Source organism: Amblyomma mixtum, chromosome 2 (assembly GCF_055824585.1).
Source record: "Amblyomma mixtum isolate Tamu chromosome 2, ASM5582458v1, whole genome shotgun sequence".
NCBI classification, from domain to species: domain Eukaryota; kingdom Metazoa; phylum Arthropoda; class Arachnida; order Ixodida; family Ixodidae; genus Amblyomma; species Amblyomma mixtum.
In genome coordinates this window covers 141,465,100-141,482,612 of record NC_143013.1, presented here as the reverse complement: position 1 = coordinate 141,482,612, position 17,513 = coordinate 141,465,100, and the positions used below count along the sequence as shown (strand labels likewise).

At 44.0% G+C, this 17,513-nt stretch overlaps 1 pseudogene; it reads left to right on the top strand.

The window, feature by feature from the left end:
- Positions 1–5,946: 5,946 nt before the first annotated feature.
- Positions 5,947–15,527, top strand: LOC149361101 (uncharacterized; annotated as a pseudogene).
- The last annotated feature ends 1,986 nt before the right edge of the window (positions 15,528–17,513 follow it).

Genomic DNA, 17,513 nt, shown 5'->3' with positions numbered 1-17,513 from the left:
CACACTGTTATCACTTAAAGAATCAATATTTAAATCACCACAGATTAATACTTTGACTCTTAGATTAGATAAGTTCGTGAACAGCGATTCAAAATGGTCAAGGAACAGTGATAGAGAACTATTTGGAGCACGATATACGACAGCAATTGTAAAGTTCATACACTGAACAACCAAAAAATCAAAACCAGCAGAATATGAATTTGTCAACACAGGAAGAAGCGAGGAATGCAACGATGTTTTTACGTATAGGCCAACTCCACCGCCTCTCGTAGAAGTTTTTCTACTACAGGAGAAAAAATTGAACCCTTGGATATTGTGGAATTCCCCTTCATGTAGCCAAGTTTCAGAAACGGCTATGTAGTCAAACGTAAATGAGTGCTCAGCCATTAGACAGCAGACATTTTCTATGTTCTTATTCAAGCTTCGAACATTGCAATGAAGCAGAGAGGCACATGCATTTTTTTCATAAATTGGTTTGCTAGCTGCACACTGTCCATGATTTACTGTCGATTTTGGTTTAACAGATCAGAGCTAAGTCAGCCTCGGAACGGATCTGAATCACGTTCGAGTTCTCGGCCTTCCTAGCAAGGATCTTTCCATTAGCGACCCAGGTGAACTTCCAGCCCTTTTTTCGCTTTCGTGCAATTGCTTTTCCAAGCAATACCTTATACTCAGGACAGAGGTGCTCATTAATATAGACTGTGTCTGTGCCTTCGTAGCCAAAGTCCACCGGAGACAAACTGATCTTTTTCACTGCGTGTAGTATTCTGCTACGCACGGAGCGAGATGTGAGCCTCACGATCACGTTTGGCTTTTTCTTGTCCTTTCCGGGTACGCGATGAATCACATCAATATCAGAGCTGGATACTGGAACACCGCGCGTTTCACCAAACTGCATTAAGGCGTCAGCAAGTTTTTCGTCAGTCCTGAGGGGTAGTCCTTTGATTTCGATGTTCTGTTGTCTGGAATACTGCTTTAACTCTACAATCTCAGTTTTTGCACTCTCTAGGGCTGCTCTAAGATCGTTGTTATCTGTTTTCAGTGTCTGTTGTTCCCGCTTCATGTCTTCTACGGTGGACTTGAATTCTTCAAATTTTTCATTTATGAACGACAGCGATTGTTTGATGTCTTGCAGTTCTGTCACAACGTTAGCTTTGTGGTCGTCAAACTTTGTGGAAAGTTCTGAGAGTATCTTTGCTACTTCTTTAATAGTTGATGGCTGTTTATCACCCATCTCAAGGGAATAAAAAAAAACACCGCAGGGCAGCTCAGGAACGCGCTCGGTAAAAACTTAGGAAAAGCACGTACCTGCGCAAAGAAATCAATTCGGTCAACGACGTAAGGTGCCGAGGCGCGTGTGCCTGAGCTGCCCGCAGTTGTGATGAGGTCCGGGAACGCAGCTTGCTTATGAAGGCTTGCCCCGGAAGTTCACGCCCACTTGTTGTGACGTGGTTCCGTCCTGTTCCGGTCTTGTGATAGCAGATTCCACCTTGCTAAGTTGATAATGGTTCCAGCTCAAGGTGACGAAGTTATCGCAGAGCCATGAAGATGGAATTTTTCACCGAGCGATGAGCAGCGATCTGCGCAAAGAAATCAATTCGGTCAACGACGTAAGGTGCCGAGGCGCGTGTGCCTGAGCTGCCCGCAGTTGTGATGAAACGCCTTCGTAAAATCTACAGAAATAGCCAGTACATATTGCTTTCATATGATTGAAGTAGCGTGAACACGGTTCGGAAAGACAGAAGGCGGACAGGACAGAGCGCTGAACTATCAACTTTATTTCAAGAATGCCCAAGGCCCCGCTCTTCAATACACACACCGCAGAAAACGCCCACCGGGGGATTTATCTAAGCACAACACAATCAGAGCGCGAACGAGTAAATTATCACTTTTTCCCGGGTTATCAAGGATACAACGAGCATGAGTGCTAACAAAGAAAAGACTAAAAACCAGTGAAAGACATGTAAAAAGCATGGAACAACGGGGCTGAGGTTGCATGAAGGTCTGAAGAAAACACAAGCATAAAAAAGCTGGTTCGGTTTGGTTTGGTTCATGGGGTTTAACGTCCCAAAGCGACTAAGGCTATGAGAGACGCCGTAGTGGAGGGCTCCGGAAATTTCGACCACCTGGGGTTCTTTAACGTGGACTGACATCGCACAGGACACGGGCCTCTAGAATTTCTCCTCCAAAGAAATTCTAGCCGCCGCGGCCGGGATCGAACCCGCGTCTTTCGGGACAGCAGCCGAGCACGGTAACCGCTGAGCCACCGCGGAGGCCATAAAAAAGCTAAAAACACAGGAATTACATTGCTACAACACGATGGGATAACAAAGCAGGGGAAGCGGAGGTTGTAAGGTGAAATGGCGAAAACAACTGCTAAAAAGGTTAACTAAGGATGAACGCCAACAACTCACACGGCTAAAAAGTCAGAAAACATGTAAGGATGCCACTAAAACCCGGTGAAATCAAATAAAACCAGAGAGAAAGGCGACTTCTTTTTCGGACAGGGAGATTGAAGGAGTGCTAACACAACCTTCCCTAGACTTCCTGATGTAGGCAGCTTCGACAATTTCGCGCGTCAACTGGTTTTTATGCTTTTTTAGCACAAATGTTCTTTTGAAACGGGGAACATATTTCTTCTTGCTATCACATCCCTGACAGTGGGCTGGTAGATTTCGTTGTGAGGAACCTGATAAATCGTTGCTGTGCTCCATTAACCTTTCGTTGAGGCAGCTTCCCGTTTGGCCTATGCAGGTCTTGCCACAGGTCAACGGAATCCTATACACAACACCCTCTTCACAAGCAACAAAGGGATCCCGGTGCCGAACAGCACAGCCTCTTCTCTTTTTTGTCTTATTGACTTTGTTGCAGAGGCACAACCTCCGCTTCCTCGGTTTTGTTATCCCATCGTGTTGTAGCAATGTCATTCCTGTGTTTTTAGCTTTTTTATGCTTGTGTTTTCTTCAGACCTTCATGCAACCTCAGCCCTGTTGTTCCATGCTTTTTACATGTCTTTCACTGGTTTTTAGTCTTTTCTTTGTTAGCACTCATGCTCGTTGTATCCTTGATAACCCGGGAAAAAGTGATAATTTACTCGTTCGCGCTCGTATTGTGTTGTGCTTAGATAAATCCCCCAGGTGGGCGTTTTCTGCGGCATGTGTATTGAAGAGCGGGGCCTTGGGCATTCTTGAAATAAAGTTGATGGTTCAGCGCTCTGTTCTGTCCGCTTTCTGTCTTTTCCTAACCGTGTTGGCGCTGCTGAAATCGTATGGATTCCTACCAACTAGCCCACCAGATTGTGCTATATTGCTTTTGTTCGAGTTTTTCAAGAATGAACTCTTTTTGATGGAGCAGAGCGGTCTCGATGGAATAGTTTTTCCTGAAACCATATAGACATTTAGTTAGAATGTGGTGTATTTCTGTAAATGGAAGGAAACTGGAATTAACGCCATTTTAAAAATTTTAGCGGTAACCGGTGCTACAGAAATCGGCCTATAATTTGCCTAATTGTTTTTGTCACCTTTTTATGGACAACGCATTGAAGGTTTGTTGGATATATTCAGTTTGCTAGAGAGAGGTTAGAAATATTGGTGAGGAGGATAGCAATAATGGCAGCATGGAATTTGATCGGGCGGACTTGAATATGAAATATGTCAATGGAGGTAGTATTTCTTAATTTCATTATTATAGCAAATATTTCGGTTTTCTCAACTGGATGCAATAATCTCAGGACTACTGCCAGGCAAGTACTGAGTGCAGTCTGCTAATGATTTAAGAAACTGGAGGTTTACTAGATATTCATTGAAAACATTAGCTAGATCGATACCAGAGATTGCTGTGCCATTCGCAACAATTTCGCCGATTCCCTTTGAAGCCTGTATGTTTTTAAGTATCAAGCTGAGGTTTTTCTATATCATGGCCACGTTATTGGACCATCTTAGAAAAAATTTATCAAACTAGCTATCTCTAGCATGCATAAGGTCCTTATTTTATTTGTTGCGATATTCTCTAAAAGATTTCGCCAGTTCAGGACCTCGTTGGTTTAGAAATTTTTTGTTCATTGTATACTTTGTTTTTATTTTGCTGAATAAATCATGGGTGATCCATGGTTTCCGGATCTTCTTGGATTGAGAAAACAGTGGAAGCGGAAAGGTTGACTCGAAAATGGTTTTTAGAATGCTAAAAAGTCATCAGAGGATGTAGTCAAGGGTTCGACGGCATACCGTCTGGACAGGAATCATGGCTTGATGAGATTCACTGGTCACTGACCGTGGTCAAACAAAAACAAAAATGACGTTTCGGGAGCGCTACGGCTCCCTTGTTCACAATGAGCAACCGGCTCGTCGTCCCGGGCTTTTTGTAGCGGTTAGTATCGTTTTCAGACATTTAGCGTACATAGGGTGCAATGTGCCATCATTCTTATTTATTGTGTTAGGCGTAGTCTGGATTATTAGTGACTCGAGATTTCGGCGGGCTTAACTGGGACGAAGCAGATATAGTGACAACAGAAAAGAATGTATCAGCCCGCCGAAATCTCGAGTCACTAATAATCCAGACTACGCCTAACACAATAAATAAGAATGATGGCACATTGCACCCTATCTACGCTAAATGTCTGAAAACGATACTAACCGCTACAAAAAGCCCGGGACGACGAGCCGGTTGCTCATTGTGAACAAGGGAGCCGTAGCGCTCCCGAAACGTCATTTTTGTTTTTGTTTGACCATGGTCAGTGACCAGTGAATCTCATCAAGTCATCAGAGGATGTACTTGCATCAGTTGATGTGAGCCCGTTCTCCCGCGTTACAGTTGAGATTTTTTGACGAAAATGTTCGAAGTTTCGAGATGAAAGGTTTCTAGAAAGAATCGGGGGCCTAGTTTCATTTTATTGATGCGGAATGACTACGTACACAAGTAAGTGGTCGCTAAGATCACAAGCTATGACTCCCGACATAATATTTGTGACTGAAGAGCTAACAAGAAAGAAATCTAAAAGCGTTGAAGAGGTAGTGGTGATTCTAGTTGCTGAATAAATAACATATGTACGGCCATAGCTCTCACGCAACCATGTCAGTTCTCTTGACTCAGGAGTATCGGAAATCATGTCGATGTTAAAATCACCGCCGCAACTAAGTTTAAGCTTATTCATGCAATATTGAAAAAGAGCCACTATAGAAGCAAACAATGTACTGTGGTCACCACTAGACGGTCTGCATACGACAGAAATGACATGGCCGCATGTTGCCACCATCAGCATTTCGCATTCTCTATTCGAAGATATAAAACCGGGCAAGAGGTCACAGCTGAGATTTTCGCTCACCAAGAAAGCAAGACCGCCACCGGGACGTAACGAGTGATTCAGGTAAAAAATAACATATCCGAGAATTGAAAAAAAAACTTTATCGTCACTTGTGTACCAGGTTTCTAAGAGCATAATGACGTCAAAAGGAAAACCAATACTGCTAAAAAATAAATCCAAATACTCGTGTTTGTTTCTAGTAGATTGAATATTTAAATAAAAAGTTTTAGACCTTTAAGACGCCGTTTACCAACATGTGATTCAAGCTTGTCAGGTGTAATAGCCATGAAAAAGGTTGCGGCATTTGTACAAACACCTATGGAAGCGTTATCAAATGATTTTGACTTGATAACAATGGATGTGTCGGCTTCTGTCTGTCTGACGAGAACTTTGCCTCCAATTCGCTAAACAAAGCGTTAGTTAGTGCCCAGTGCCCATTGCTTTGCCTCCCAGAGAAGTGCTCGTGTTTGTTTAGTGAGATTGTCTTGGATATAGACATTTTCATTTTCGTATGCATCGCTCAGTTTCTTTCGGTTCTTGAACCAGTCATCACGGACAGCTTGCCGAGCAAAGCGAACAATGATCCCTGATGTCTTATCAGGTTTGAAAGGCAACCGGTGAATTGCAATGACGTCACCAGACGAAAGATGTTGAAGCTGGTGAGATAGAGCACACGTGTTCACTTTGACAAGTTGCTCTTCATAGTCTGTTTTTTGTATCCTTTAGATTTCAAGATTCAGCTTCCCATTATGTCTTTCTAGTTCATTGATATCTTTATCGTCCTCAATCTGCCGCTGCTTTTGTTCAACTCAAGTTTTTCAATTCGCTTTTTCATGTCTGCAAGGATACAGTCATGTTGGGAAAGCTCGGCAAGTGTTTTTTCAAACTTTTCAGACATCACCTGAACACTTCCTTCCATAAAAATGACTCTGTCCGAGAGCGCCTGTACTTTTGCTTGAAGTTCTGCTATGACAGCGATCTGCACCACTCGACAAGTTGGGCCACGCCATTGTTTTTGAGCCGATTCTCCTTTTGATGTGAAAGTTCATTCAGTGATACCTCAACGCTAACCCACGACGCATGATCAAAAGCATCCATTACATACCATGCAAACATCATACCGGTACCGAAATATACCGCAGTTTGGCAGTGGCAGCGATGATGTACAGAAAATTAGGATCAAGTTCTTTATGTCATTGACACTAACCTGTAGAAATACAGAAGAATTTTCAGCGAGATGCTAGCACGGCTAGCGCGAGATGCTAGTGGGAGGTCACCGTTGGTGGCGGTTCTCTTATAACCGCTATCAGCCCACGACGTGTCCATGCGTAGATACCAGGCGCAGTGGACGGGCGCACACGCACTTCCAGCTCGGTCGGCTTGCTTCTTTCCAGGAGCTTGCAAATACGATGCACTTGACGTTGCTTACAGAAATTCATAAGAATTTCCAGCGATGATGGTAGCACGCCCTCGCCACTGGCAAGTGGGGACGCCACTTGGCTAAGACACTTCTCCCAAGCATGTCACCCCAGAAGAGCCGAGAAACAGGCCGGGGGAACCTTGCACCCGTTAGAAAACAGTTGGGTACCCTGCGGCACTGGGGATCGAAGTCACCATCTCCCGAATGCGAAGTGGATCCTCTACCGCAAGGTCCAGCTTGACTTTTGTTTTCGTCCTTTTCTCAAGCATCTCACCCAGGAAAAGCCGGGACCCGGGCCGGGGAAATCTTCAACCGATTAGAAATCCGGTTACGCTTTAAATCTATTCCTCGCTGTTATATTCAAAGGCGCCGTAATATGCGGGAACTGAACGCCGGCAAAGTCTTTCGATAGCAAGTGGTACAGCAAGCACACGAGCCAAGAGGAGTGAGGTACTTTCGAGAATGAAGGCGCATATTAGGTGTCACTCTCCCTTTGACGAAGGATAGCAAAAAAGATCGATTTTTGATAGTGCGAATCTGATACCCTTATTTTTCAAGAGGTGGAACCAGAGAAAATTATCTCGCACTATAAAAATCAAAATCAAGAAAAAACTTGATAACGCCTGCAGAGAAGTGGGCCTCAAGATAATATGCAAGCCCAAAACCTTTCCGTCCAGAGTATTAAAGTCGGCGCGGCGCAATTTATTACCCCAAGACTTCGTGACAGCGAAATGATATCGCAGGCGCGCTAACACACCATGCTGCTGCAGCCACCAGCGAGTGAGGTATCAAAATTTGTTTCAGCGAACGTAATGAAGAGTTCCCTCACCCTCCCCTACTAGAAAAAGCAGCAGAAACACAAACCGTGCATACACTAGTTGCGGCTGCAAACAAACGTGCAAAGCAAAACCACGCCGTCTGACCTCCAAATGTAAGCAAAGTCGCAGAAGTGCGAATAAATTGCCTGCCAGAATTGCGCAGAGGTGTGTGTCTGCTCCACAGTAAGATACAAATCAGCAAAGCAAAACATGCGCGTAGAGATGTGCGCGCAAAAAAAAAAATCGGCAAGCCCAGGCTAGCTCATTTAGCTTCGCCACCAGAAGGCTCAAAGTGGCAAATTTTATGCTTTCCTCAGAGACACAAAAATTTATTTTCCCAGAGCTTTCCCAAAATGGGTATGCGTAGTACGTGCAGTCTTTGTCAAAAGTAACAAGGCTGAATGGTTTGCTTCTAGCTCGTACAGCGGAGCCCTTCCAGCTTCCCTGAAGCTGAAATGGTTGTTAAAGGTAAGGACTGGGGTCTTCTTACCTTCGAGCACCATTTGATCTTCAGGAAAGCCACAAGGGCACCACTATACAAGCTAGAAAGAAATCGTGCAAACTGGTTAATTTTGACAAAGAAGGCACATAATAGAGAGAGGTTGGTCAGATGATTCTTAACAATCACAATGTGAACAAGTGAGGAAAAACCTCAGGGGGCTTGCCAATGCTTCGACAAGAGGACTTGTCTTCCTGTGAGCAAAGCATTCATCATTGGTGGGCTTAAAATAGGGTCGTTACGAGGAGGAAGGTCCGGTGAGGAGGATGTGAAGTGGGAAGGGTGCTTAGATGGTGAGGGTGAATCTTCTCTATGCCTGATGGGTGGTAACGATGATTATTCGATTTCCCTGCAAAACTGTGCAAAGGAAAAAGCCTGCTCAGCAGAAAGGAAGCAGGGGCTGTGAAGATTTTAGCGACAGCAGCGTGGGCCTGATCGGCTCTGTGTCCAGCTGTGACAAGCGGCTTGCTCTGACTGGCTGCGTTGATATGAAAAACTCAGACAAGGAATTAGTCAGCATGTATAAAAGTAAAAATAAAGGGAAAAAAGGCAACATAAGGACGATTTCAGAGAAAGTATGAAAGGAAGGGAGGGGTGAAGGAACTTTGAAACCAAGGGTTCCTGAGAAGTTATAGAAAGAAAAGCATGGCATAGCCTAAAGATAAAGTTAACCAAAGAAAGAAAGGCCAAACAAGATAAACTTCACCAAAGAAAGAAAGAACTAACATTTGAGACTGAGGGTTAAACCACAGCTAAGGCGGAAGGGCACGGTAAAACACTGTTATGAAGTACGTGGAAATGCTCAAGGTGCAAGACCTGTTGCAACAATTACGCCACTGCCGGAATGTACCTGGGACATTCTAAGTTCCCTCTGGGTATGTGGATCTATGCTTGTTGTAAGGTATTAAGTTTTTGGACTGGGAACGCCTCTCTATAATTTGTCGCTTGCAGATTTGGAGCCTGATTAAAGAATGAAGAGCCTAAGTTCATCGACGTTGTGACCGCGTTGATTACAATGTTCCGACACTGCCGTCTGTATACTCCGTTTCATACATAGCAGTCAACGCAGCCTGTTCGCGCTCCTCGTCCGCATCGTAATGTAGTGCGTCGAAAGTGAAAAGAGTAACGAACTTAAAATTAAAGTAAATGTTGGATGATATTGCAGTATAATAATACAAGTGTTTTATTTTGCAAAAAGATTGCTTTTTTATGGTCTTCAAAACAGAGTGCCTTAGTTTTCTGGTTCTTTTCCGGCTCCTCCTGTATCAGGTTTTCGCAGCTAGGCCGGCTGGTGATGTCGTCTGCTTTCGTCTTTCTGTTTCTGAGTCTGCGAATGTAGCACTCCTATCTCCTACTCGCTTGTTTTCTTCGCCCACTGCGGCTTCAAAAACATCTCCTGCTCGCCTATTCTCCAAGTTGAAGTCTCCGAAAATTTCGAAAGACTGCAAGCAGGTGATTGTCAACGTTTACTCTAGCGTAAGGAAGCGCTTCCCGGAGAAGACTCTGCGTAAAGTTCTCGAAACTGTGGGCGAGATGACCGGGGTGAGCCCTCGGAAAGTTGAGGTTCAAGAAAGAAGGTTTCTCTACTGCAATAAGATCACCGCAAAAACGACCTAGCGGGGTGACAATACCTAGCCCTCGCAGTGTTAAATATGACAGCTTTGCACTCAACGCCAACCGACTCAAGTTACATCGCATGTATGCCTGCCTTTTCCCTTCGGAGCAAGTAAACAGCGCTGTGTTTTTCAAAGCAGGTACTACAGTTTGTCAGTTTCGAGTTTCTACCTAATGAAATATCTTTTAAGAAAAATAAAAAATAACAAAAGAACAGCCAAGCCGGGAGTCGAACCTTGGCCCCTTATAAAATGAACAGACATGCGCGCGCTTCGTACCACTCAGCCACGATGCGAGGCGGACGAATAGATTTCGCCTGTTTTTTGCAGCGGACTACTTCCGTACATTTGGCAGCGTTGACTGCAATGTATGAAACGAGTATAGGTTCCTTGCTTTGCCAGCTGGATGTCTGTTCAGTCTGACGTTCACTGATTGCCCGGTTTCTGCGATATATTATTTCTGACAAGGAGAGCACTGAAGCATGTATATAACATTAAACGATGCTCGGTTTATGGCAGTTTTTAATCCGAAGGTGAAGTCACTAGTCGTGCTTCTAACAGTAGTATCGCTCTGTAAATTCGTTGATGTCTTGGATATAGGTCGCGAGCATAGGCTTGCTGTCGGCGGCCGTCTCTTTTCAAGCCTCTTTTCAAACGCGATCCACCTGTGAAACTGTATCAATTGCCAGGAAGATGGTAAGCAAAAGAAATACGACAAGCCGGGATCACCGCTGTAAGGAGAGTCAAGTAAGTCGTGCAGACCCTTCCAACTACTCATTTTTGTTCATTAACGCGACTAGCAATAACTGCAGAAAGTTATCTCGAGCTCGCTGCCTTCTCGCCGCATGCCTGTATGAACGCCAATATTACGGTGGCATGGTGAGAACGTTAAGAGTTTTGATTCCATTTGTTCTTTCAGGCGTCGCTGTTGAAATTCCACTCGCACGTGATTTTGTGCTCTAATTGAATTCAGCTTAACTACGCACGTTGTCAAAGGTTTGACGCCTCTAATTTACGCGTCGGGCAAGCAGCTTTCTTCAGTCGGAACGCACTCCTTTTTATTTAAAAAACTTTGACATTGATTTGCTTGTTCTCTTTGCTGTGCGCCTCCTCATTATGGTAAAATTTTAACTTTCGAATACTGCTTAGAAGCTCGGCGGTTCTCACATTTGCCACCTTCGGAGTTTGTGCGATTTTCTTTTTTTTGTTCCTGTGTTGCGTGCATCTATGTGCGTTCGTGTGTCTGTTTCGTGCGCCGGTGTGTTCATTCACGCTCCTGTTAGCATGCGTGCACTCGTTCGCGCTTCTCTGCATGTTCGTGTCTGCTCGTGTGTGTGTGCCTTTGTATGGTGTTCGTGTATGCGTGTGAGTGCATGCGTGCGTTTTCATGTGTGCTTGTGTTCTTGTGATAAGGAAAAAAGAACATTGTTCTTTCTTGTGCAGTCCCGATGGAACCCTGTGTAGCGAAAAGAGCATACGTGAATTTGCAGCAGACATTTTGTGGCCAACAGCAAGAGGAACATCAGCAAACATCCATCCTACATCCCAGAAATTTTTCTACCAGTCTGCAGAAAAAAGGCACCTGATCAGGAAAGGCCGCAAAGGAATGAAAGAAAAATTGTTCGGCTGCCAGTACAACTTACTCATGTTTCCAGGTATGTTCTGTTGACTTACCTATTTTATGAAATCGCAATATCAGCGCAATATGAATAAGAGGTGCGTAGGAAGTGTTTAGTTATTAAATTTCATGGGACGTTTGCTTGTAGCCTACAGGACATTGGTAGTAACCTTGGCTTTTGATTGTGCAATGCAGGTGGCAGACACGTTTCAAGAAGGAAATCTCATCCAGACAACTTGTTGGAGGAGATGAGCATCCATCGGAAATTGAAACTCATGGGGCAACAATGCATGTGCCGGAAGCCTCCGTTCGGGAAGATGTTTGGCTCATTGGTTTATTGGGGTTTAACGTCCCAAAGCAACTCAGGCTATGAGGGACGCCGTAGTGAAGGGCTCCGGATATTTCGACCACCTGGGGTTGTTTAACGTGCACCGACATCGCACAGTACACGGACCTCTAGAATTTCGCCTTCATCGAAATTCAGCCGCCGCGGCCGGGATAGAACCCGCGTCCTTCGGGTCAGCATCGGGAAGATGTACATCGTGATTTGGACATCATAGATGTCTGCAATGCACCTTTGGAAACAAGCACAGCTACCTCTCTACTGAACGACATTAGTGCTTCGAATTCTTTGGTGCTTGTGTGTGGTGCAGGACAAGAAAGTCATTGCACTGCAAGAAAGAGGGACGCTGTAAGGGCACCTTTTAGTTCGGGGCTTCTATGCAGTCAGTGCAAACAATCATAGCCGCCAAACCATACACACACACACACAGGAGTAGAAAGAAAGACGAGACAGAGCGGCAGTCACAACTGATTTAACGTGCAGAAAGACACGTACATATATGTCACTGTCGGCGCATGCGCAAGGAAGACATTCAGCTTCGTGAGGGTAAGCAGCGATCAAAAAACGCTTTTTCAGCCTTATACAGGTTTATCGATGTTTCGCTGACGCACAAGTTGCCCCTCTTTTCGATATGGAATGCTTCTATCAGTTCTCTGGCTTTTGTCACACTACTCTTTGCCAAATTCCGCACATCAGAAAAGCATGGTTCACAAGCGCGCGACGGGCAGGTTCTGATGTGCAAGGGTAAATGGGGGCCATCTTTATTTTGTTCTACATTTCTTTGGTGTTCTCTGATCCGCTCATTGACACATCGCCCGGTTTGTCCGATGTAGGAACTGCCGCAGGAGAGGGGAACTTCGTACACAACCCCTACCGCACATTTCGTGAATGGTCGCCCATGCCTGATACCGCAGCCACTTTCTTTTACTTTTTCTTTCCTTTTGGCTATTCGAGAGCAAAGGCTTCCGAGCTTTTGGGGAGCGGTAAAAACGAGTGGCACCCCATGCCTACTCGCAACCTTCTTCAGGTTGTGGGCCAACTTGTGCACATACGGCACGGCCACCGGTCTCACCTCTTCTCGAGGGACCTCCTCCCCTACTCCTACTACCTTCTTCTTCAACTTCCGTAGGAGGCTTTCGGCAACCTGTGTCACGACCGAACCAGGGAACCCGGCTGAAGCCAGCCTAACCAATTGATTATCAAAACTCTGTCGCATCTTGTGCACACATGACTTCCCTAGAGCAGACTCAAGGCAAAGTGAAGCAATTCCTCTTTTAACTAGTTTTGAATGCGAAGAGTCGAACGGCGGAAGCCCCTTTTTTGCACGTGGAGCATATGCCCAACACACCTGATCCATACAGAACTCAATGTTTAAATCTAAAAACTGTAAAAGATTGTTTTCAGGCAGTTCATAAGTAAAATCCAAGCCTTTACCGCGTTGTCTAAAAAGGGATAAAACACTGTTTACTGTACCAGCGAAGTTAGAGCTGCCGTCCTTATTTGAAACAATCAAGAAATCGTCAATATATCTAAAAACTTTAAAAACATGGTTAGTTGGCAAAACCTGCAGAAGCTTTTCGTCAATTTGTGACAGAAAAATGTTGCATAAAACCGGGGCGACACACGAACCAAAGCAGAACCAATGCAGTTTTTAGATATATTGACGATTTCTTGATTGTTTTAACTAAGGACGGCAGCTCTAACTTCGCTGGTACAGTAAACAGTGTTTTATCCCTTTTTAGACAACACGGTAAAGGCTTGGATTTTACTTACGAACTGCCTGAAAACAATCTTTTACAGTTTTTAGATTTAAACATTGAGTTCTGTATGGATCAGGTGTGTTGGGCATATGCTCCACGTGCAAAAAAGGGGCTTCTGCCATTCGACTCTTCGCATTCAAAACTAGTTAAAAGAGGAATTGCTTCACTTTGCCTTGAGTCTGCTCTAGGGAAGTCATGTGTTCACAAGATGCGACAGAGTTTTGATAATCAATTGGTTAGGCTGGCTTCAGCCGGGTTCCCTGGTTCGGTCGTGACACAGGTTGCCGAAAGCCTCCTACGGAAGTTGAAGAAGAAGGTAGTAGGAGTAGGGGAGGAGGTCCCTCGAGAAGAGGTGAGACCGGTGGCCGTGCCGTATGTGCACAAGTTGGCCCACAACCTGAAGAAGGTTGCGAGTAGGCATGGGGTGCCACTCGTTTTTACCGCTCCCCAAAAGCTCGGAAGCCTTTGCTCTCGAATAGCCAAAAGGAAAGAAAAAGTAAAAGAAAGTGGCTGCGGTACCAGGCATGGGCGACCGTTCACGAAATGTGCGGTAGGGGTTGTGTACGAAGTTCCCCTCTCCTGCGGCAGTTCCTACATCGGACAAACCGGGCGATGTGTCAATGAGCGGATAAGAGAACACCAAAGAAATGTAGAACAAAATAAAGATGGCCCCCATTTACCCTTGCACATAAGAACCTGCCCGTCGCGCACTTGTGAACCATGCTTTTCTGATGTGCGGATTTTGGCAAAGAGTAATGTGACAAAAGCCAGAGAACTGATAGAAGCATCCCATATCGAAAAGAGGGGCAACTTGTGCGTCAGCGAAACATCGATAAACCTGTATAAGGCTGAAAAAGCGTTTTTTGATCGCTGCTTATCTTCACGAAGCTGAATGTCTTCCTTGCGCATGCGCCGACAGTGACATATATGTACGTGTCTTTCTGCACATTAAATCAGTTGTGAGTGGCGCTCTGTCTCGTCTTTCTTTCTTCTCCTGTGTGTGTGTGTATGGTTTGGCGCCTTTGATTTTAATGATGAATAACTACCAACTAGCCCAACAACAAGTTCTTCTAAGTGCAAACAAACCGTGCCACTAGTGCTGTATACATTTGCTTTAAACAGTGTCCCTTCAACTGCCCTAAGCAGCACAGAGAGCTTTTCTAAATGCCACAAGATAATCTTGCTTCATGTTTTTCAGGCATGCCAAACAGAAGAATGTGCTACTTCAGGAAAGCTAGCCATACTTCTCTCAGCAACAAATGGCACTGAAGCATCTATTCAAGTCCCACACACAGAAATGAGTCACAAGGTGGGACGATGGTGCGGTTGTTGAACTGTGGTGTTGTCTGTGGTGTTGAACTGTGGTGTTGTCTCGCTGTTAGCACCCCACCTTGGTTTTACCCCAATTTACTTGTATTATTGATCAATGGTCATGTTTAATCTGTTCTTTATTTTGTTGTCCCTATATAGTGTTCGTGTTTTCCATTTTATAATGCCCGTGTTTACTTTCTCTTTAGAATGAATATGCCCGTGTTTACTTTCTCTTGAGAATAAATTTGTTTAGTTAGTGCAGAGTACAAATGTCATGCTATATCTATTATTTCTGTTACCTGAGTATATTTTCTTCCAACGTCCGGTATGTTTATTCTCTCCAGAAGGTTGCAAGCACAGATAGAAATTGGGCGCGGAACTGTGAATTTTATCCCTAAAGTAAAAGGAAGAGGTACTGCAAGAGTTGTGCGGTGTGACGCTGCAAGTTTTTGCCTCCAGCTGAACTTTTTGCCAGCGCCACAGTACAGGTGTAATGCGATGGCAAGGGAAGACAAGTTATGCTTGTTCCCTTGCAAGCTACAGCTTGGGATAACATACAGTGCCTTGGGAGCTATGTTCCGCGTCACAGCCACAACAGCGTTAACTGTGTTCAGAAAGGCATCTGATAGTCTAAGCATTGCCCAGATAGATTGGGTCCTTATTCCTTCCCGTCTAATAATTAAGCTTTCTTTGCCTGTCCCGTTCAAAGAAAACTATCCGAATTGCACCCTAATAATACACTGCACCGAGGTCCGCACTAAAACAGCGTCAAATCCTGATAGCCAACATGTGTTGTATCCACATTACAAAGGAGGATACACGCTGAAATTTCAGATAGGCATATAATTCCTAATGGAATGATAGGTTTATTTCTAAGGTTTATAGAGGACGTCACACTGACTGAAAACCCAGGACTCTGGCTGTCTGCAGCTTCCCAAACCATGGGACATAGTTTTAAGTGACAAAGGATTACCAAGCATTCAGACAGCTGTAGAAGATAAAGGTGCAGTGCTACTTATGCCTCGTTTTAATTAAGGGGATCGACAGCTGTCTGAACAAGACAGGCTGCAGACATACAAGATTGCGTCTGTACGCATCCATGTAGAAAGAGTAATTCAGTGGATGTACATACATCATATTCTTAGCAACAATATACCACTAAGCCAGGTCGCACACATAAACAAAGTTGTATCTGTGTGTGCTGCCCTTGTTAACATGCAAGCACCCATAATTAAGAAGTAGGCCTGCTTGGATTGACGTGGCATCCATAAATTGGTTTGCGTGCATGGATTATATTTGTAAAAGAGATAGCATTTCAAAAGAAACAAAATAGTTATGCAACTTCATCTCAACAGCTTGCGACTTGACAACTGCAATTATGTGCACTTTACCAAAGAATGGGTTCTGCAACGTTTTTAGTATGGAATCTATTTTGAAGCGACAAGTCCTGCGATGGTTCTGTAATGTGTTCTTGTACAGCAGGTGCACGCTTTCTTTTCTTTTTATTCATTATTAAAAAGGTAAAGAATGCAAAAATGAAAGTACTTGACACAAGCCAGTTCACCGGCCTCAATTGATATCAAAGCATTTGATCTTGGTTTAGTCAGTGTGAACTATAACTTACTACCGCAAATGAGATCACTTATACAACACAGACCAGCATTTTTGTACAGAACGCTTTCTATGAAAAGCAAAAAAATGCTTGATGGTGCATTTTATTGCAATAAGCTAATAGACTAGCAGATTACTTTGATAAATGAGCCTTCCACGCCAATTCAAAGCAGTATTACACAGACGAGCAACAACAATCCAGTGCAATGGTTGAAGCGAGACTAGTTAAAATAATTACAGAAAAAATTACTGCTTAAATAGCCTCGACTACAGAGTAACAATAAATGCAAAATATACAAAAGAGTTTAAATTGCGCAATTCCAAATTACAAGGGCAGATGTACAAGTCACCCGAAATATTATAAATATCCACAGTAAAAGTTTTATTTCAGCGAAGTATCAAAAATCGGTCCAGAAAAATGGAGCATACAAACCTAGAATAAATGCTGAATCAAAAATTTGAAATCTAAATTCTCTGTCTTGAGGATAAGTTGCCATAGAAAGGGCTCGTCTCGCGTTACTTTGATTATTACTGCATGTTTGGGGCTGTAGACATACAAAATGGCCTAGTGCAGGTTCAGTATATGCAGCTGGAATTCAGTTTATTTGTAATAACTATGTGTGGGTCTTAGGACAATGAAATCCCCATCAAACAATAAGTAGAGGCGGAAGCTCCTCCTTTCTTCGTAGTTTCTAAAAAATTCTTGCTTGTACTTGAATGTACACTTGATTGCAACCAACACAATTTCACTGCCAATTCTCGACAGTCCATCACGGTGGAGCACAGCCATGGCTGCTGCGGACGTACGAGTCCTTGCTGGAACATGAATAATTGAGATTAGTGCTTGAGTTGAACCATACAACAGACAGGAAAGAGAGCATGGCATGAAAAAATTTTAATGTAAACTGACAAGTAACCTCACCTGCACAATAGGGATGCCGAGCGTTCTTTGCAGATCTTCTCTTGTTGTTGCTTCTTTTTTTTATGCCTAGTAAAACCATCACACGCTATAATTTAGAGCCGTGAGACGCGCTCTGCGGTAATTGAACTCCCTAATTTGGTCAATAATGACAAAGTCCATCGTAGTGGCACAGCAGCTTCTGAGACAATCAACTGAGACAAGGTCGCCACAGCAAGACCAAATCAACAGGGCTGTAGGCAGTCATGGGCAGTATCGAAGATACATGTATCTTCGATACTGTCTTTCGATACATTTTGTGT